This window comes from Otolemur garnettii, unplaced genomic scaffold (assembly GCF_000181295.1).
Source record: "Otolemur garnettii isolate 467f Iridium unplaced genomic scaffold, OtoGar3 scaffold00177, whole genome shotgun sequence".
NCBI lineage: Eukaryota > Metazoa > Chordata > Mammalia > Primates > Galagidae > Otolemur > Otolemur garnettii.
In genome coordinates this window covers 3,189,731-3,195,001 of record NW_003852572.1, presented here as the reverse complement: position 1 = coordinate 3,195,001, position 5,271 = coordinate 3,189,731, and the positions used below count along the sequence as shown (strand labels likewise).

The following is a 5,271-nucleotide window of genomic DNA, read 5'->3' as shown; positions in this document are numbered from 1 at the left end:
TGCTCAGCTATAGTAAAATATGGTGGACGTGGGGCACTGCTCAGCCATAGTAAAATATGGTGGATATGGGGCATTGCTCAGCCATAGTAAAATATGATGGATGTGGGGCATTGCTCAGCTATAGTAAAATATGGTGGACGTGAGGCACTGCTCAGCCATAATAAAATATGGTGGATGTGGGACATTGCTCAGCCATAGTAAAATATGGTGGATGTGGGGCACTGCTCAGCCATAGTAAAATATGGAGGACAAGGAGCACATATTTTTCATCATCTTGTTAGCTCAATTTTGCCTCCTTTTTTCTGATAAAATGAGAAAATCAGGGTTAAACTGCTTCAAAGTCACAAAATTGGACAACTGGATACAAAAAGATAACATATGGTGAGAACTTCTGTAAATTATTGTGCCTGATGCAAATACGTAATATTCTCTGTGCTTATTATCAGAAAAATCAAATAATGTACGATTTTAAGAGACATAAAGAGTTTGTAAACAGGGTTTACAAAGACCACATCAAAAACCAAAAATAATTTCTTAGTTTTATTGGTTCCTTTTCAATTGTATTATAAAATATGAAAATTAAAATTATCCTGAACAAATAAATCACTAGATACTTTTGCACATGTAATTCTATTTTGATAATTGAAGTCATAAAACTTAATTCCAATTTTTTTTTTTAAGACAGGGTCTCATTCTTGCTCAGGCTGGTCTTGAATGCCTAAGCTCAGACAATCTACCCACCTTCACCTCCCAGAGCACCAGGATCACAGGCATGAGCCATTGTGCCCAGCAGCTTATTTCAATTTTATAAAAGATAAAAGATAAAACTTATGTGGTTTAAATTCTTTTGTGTTTTTAGGAGTCATTTAGTACTTGTCTGCTTAACACAATGCATGACACACAAAAATCACTTAGTCAATGTTTTCTAAATGTCTTAAATAGGAAGACTAATTTATATATTCCTTAGTTTTCTATTCAGGCACTGACGCATTCAAAAATTTTGAATGATTTCAGTGATTTTTCTATTTCTCACATGTCAATTCAAGTTTCAGCAACTGGCTATGTTTATGTGGTCTCTAGGGTACATCAAATCTAAAGCTACAGGCTTAAGACCAACTAGGTCTTCATCTACTAGGCCTTCATCAACCAGACCTTCATCTACTAGGACATTATGTCTCAACAAAATGCTGAGTTTCATGTCTTCTGCACTAAAAATACACCTGTTTGCATCACCATGGCAGTGCCTCTCCTTTGAATTCTAACTCTGGATGCTTGCATAGTAGTTATGCTCATTTCTCAGAAGGCAAAGAGAGCCTAATGAACCTGTTCACCAGTTAAATGCTCAATGTGATTGTTTCTGTCTGTGCTTTGTTTTATCTATTAGCCAAGTGATAAGTAGTTATTTTATCCTTTGAAAGGTTCAGGCAGTCTCTCAACTTTTTACAACTCTTTTTTTTCTTTCATTCATTTTTTTCCCACTTCAGATATCTATGTGGCTCTGTACTTATCTTTCAGCTCCTAGATAACAAACTGTTGCCTGGTTCTTTTCTCTGTGACAAACTGCATGTCCTTGGTATTTTCATGATGACAAGTATAATTTCCTTCAGACATTAACTTATTTACAATTTGATATTGAATTGCAGTGGCTAAATGGAAAAATTTAATTGTATTACATTTACCACTGTCTCCTGTGTATAATTTCCCCTGCTTCTTGTATTGTTCTGCAATGAAACAGGACAAATGGTCCTGCAGATATGCTCTCTCCATCACTGTGGGGCTTATGCTGCCCCTACCCCTGAGATATAATCCCCATCTGGAAAGAAACAGAAAGGTCAGGGGAAAGGACAAGTGCTTTTATGAAAAAAAATAGTTCACATCTTTTACTCCATCAGGAGATTAACATACCTCCTGATTTGTTATGACATAGGCGATGAAGATTGGCGGCTCAGTAATTTTTGTATTTCCTCTGTAGTATTCGGTCTCTCCTAAGCAATTGCTCTGCACACATCTGAAGCCAGCTATGGCCCCTGTCTAACTGAAAAGGACTACATCTCACTTCACCAGGACATTCTTCTCTCCTTCTTCCTTGCATAATCTGTGCTAGGCATGGTATTAAGTCATTTATCTAGAGACAACAATTCTAAATTTTGGCTTAGAAAAATAGGAAAATTTGTGAGTTAATGGGAAAGCAAGAATAAAATGAAAGGGGCTTTTGAAAAGATGTTTAATTTTTGCCAGCTGTCACCTGTAAATATGGCTAAAACCACCCAACCTCCTAGAAGCCAGAACTAAACATCTTTGATTCCTATCAACACTCAAGATGTTGCTTCTGGGTACCCCTCCCAGCGAAGCTCCCTTCCTGGGACCTGGATTTACGCCTCCCCTCTGAGCTTTCCTCTCTGGTCTGGTGCTTCTTCCCCAGGCAGGTGCTCTCAGCAGTCATTCATGAGGTCAAATAATCAGGGGTCAGTGAAAGTCTACAGAGAGTTTATGTAGGGGGCCACTCTTGGGTTGGGATAGAGGCAACTACTCCATGTGTGCTTTAGGCATTAGGAGAACCAGTTCCCCCAGCACCATTCATTAAACAGAAATTCTTTCCCCAGTGCATGCATTTGTCTGTTTATCAAAGATGAGCCTGTGACATGTGGCTGGGTTTGTCTCTAGGTTCTCTATTGTATTGCAGAGATCTCTATTTTTGTGCCAGAACCATGGTGTTGGATCACTATAGACTTGTGGTATAACCTGAAGTCGAGTAACACGATGCCTCCAGATTTGCTAGTATTTTTCACAATTGGATTGGCTATTTGGGTTTTTTCCTAGTTCCATATGAGACAAAGGATGATGTTTTCAAGTTCTTCAAAGAATGACATTGGTGCTTTGATGGTAATTGCATTAAATCTATAGATTGTTTTGAGTAATATAGAAATTTTAACAACGTTGATTCTTCCCAACCATGAGCATGGTATGTTACCTCATTTGTTAACATCTTCTTCTATTTCTTTTCTCAGGGCTTCATAGTTCACTTTAGAGAGATCCTTCATATCCTTTGTTAGATATATTCTCAGGTATTTCACTTTCTTTGGAGCTACCACAAAAGGCACTGTGCCTTTTATTCTCAGCTTGACTTTTGGCATACATGAAAACTTCTGATTTGTGGAGATTGATTTTGTGTCCCAAGACATCACTATATTTCTTGATCACTTCCAAGAGCTTGGTAGTCAAAAGCCTGGGGTTTTCCAGGTATAAGTTCATGACATCCACAAACAGCAAGAGTTTGATCTCTGTCTCTGTTTGAATACCCCAATCTCTTTCTCTTGCCTGATTGCACCAGCTAGAATTTCTAGTGCTATATTGAATAGCAGTGGTGACAGTGGGTATCCTTGTCTAGTTCTAGTTGTGAGTGGATGCTTCAGTTTCACTCCATTCAATATGATGTTGGCTATGTGTTTGATGCAGATATCCTCTATCAGTGTCCTACTTTTCTGAAGTGTTCTTGTCAGAAAGGGATGTTGGATTTTGTCAAAAGCCTTTTCTGCACTAATTGGTCTTTGTTTTTGATTTTATTTATGTAGTGGATGATACTTATGCATTTACATATGTTGAACCAAACATGCATCCCTGGGAAAAAACCCACATGGTGATGATATGTAATTTTTTTAATGTGTCACTATATTCTGTTTGCTAGGATCTTATTGAATATTTTTGCATGAATTTTCATTAATGGAACTGCACCTCTCATTGTTGACAAAAATTGACTCTTGGTGGATAAAAGATTTAAATTTAAGACACACAACAATAAAAGTTCTAGAAGAGAATGTGGGAAAAATGCTTGACAAAATTGTCCTGGGAACAGACTTTATGAAGAAGAACCAATTAGCCACTGCAGCAACACTAAAAATAAATAATTGGGACACACACAAGCTAAGAAGCTTCTGCACAGCTAAGGGCACCACAACCATAGCAAACAGCACTCAGAATGGGAAAAGATATTTGCATGCTATGAATTGGACAAATGGATGATAACTAGAATCTACAGAGAACTCAAACTAATCAACAAGAAAGGAGCAAACAACCCCATTTTTAAGTGGGCAAGAGACTCGAACAGGAACTTCTCTGAAGAAGACAGAAAAATGGCAACAAACACATGAAAAAATGCTCACCTCTAAGCTAATCATTAGAGAAATACAAATCAAAACCACTCTGACCTATCACCAAACTCCAGTGAGATTAGCCCACATCACAAAGTCCTTAATCTACAGATGCTGGCATGGATGGGGAGAAAAGGGAATACTTTTGAGCTGCTGGTGGGATTGAAAACTAATACAAACTCTGCAGAAAGAAGTATGGCGATTCCTCAAAGAGCTCAAAATTACCCTTCTATTTGATCCCACAGTCTCATTACTAGATATGAAGAGCAAAAATCACTGTACCACAAATACATTTGCACCAGAATGTTTATTGTAGCTCACTTCACAATTGCCATGACATGAAAGCACCCCAAAGGCCCATCATCCCATGAATGGATTAACAATCTGTGGCATGTGTATACCATGGATTACAATTCAGCCATAAGAAAAGATGGAGACTTTATATATATTGTGTTTACCTGTATGGAGTTGAAACACATTCTTGTTAATAAAGTATCTCAAGAATGAGAAAAGAGTATCCAATGTATTCAGTACAAATATGACACCAATAGATTAATAACTACACTCCCACACCAAAGAAAAAACACAAGCCAAAGTCTAGCAAGGGGCAAGGGAGAGGAAAGAGACAGGAAGGTGGAGGAGGGAGGGTGATGGCAGGACCTTACCCAATATGTACATCTCCTGGGTGAAGGACTCAACTACAACTTGAACTTTACCTTAGAAAAGGATGAAAATAATGTAGCCTAATCATTTGTACCCTCATATTAATCTGAAATAAACAAAAAGTGGCTAAACTAATGCCTCCACTTAACTTTGCTATACAAAAAAATATTCTCCATCCAGAGAGTTAAGATTAACAAAAAGTATTCCCCACCTAGAGAGTTAACATTAACATTAGTAGTTCCTTAATGCAGGCCATGTAAAAGTGAACATTTTGCATAGTGTTTATTGATGGTAATATAAGACTTTCGACAAATGCTTCTTTTATTTGATATTGAGTTATTTCTTTTTCAAGACCAGACTCATACTAATTTTGCCATATTGTTCTTTTTATAAAGCCTCTCTGTAATGTTATTCTCAGAGGAATATTATGGAAAACAGTCTCTCACAATATTGGTAAACC

At 37.3% G+C, this 5,271-nt stretch overlaps 1 protein-coding gene across 1 annotated transcript in view; it reads left to right on the top strand.

Moving 5' to 3' along the window:
* Nucleotides 1-3,900, top strand: part of ANKRD62 (ankyrin repeat domain 62) — a 28,971-nt gene extending 25,071 nt beyond the window's left edge. Inside the window, exon 10 of the mRNA XM_023519481.1 lies at nt 3,686-3,900. The gene's annotated coding sequence lies outside the window, so the exon portion shown is untranslated. The remainder of the gene's footprint in view (nt 1-3,685) is intronic.
* Nucleotides 3,901-5,271: the final 1,371 nt, after the last annotated feature.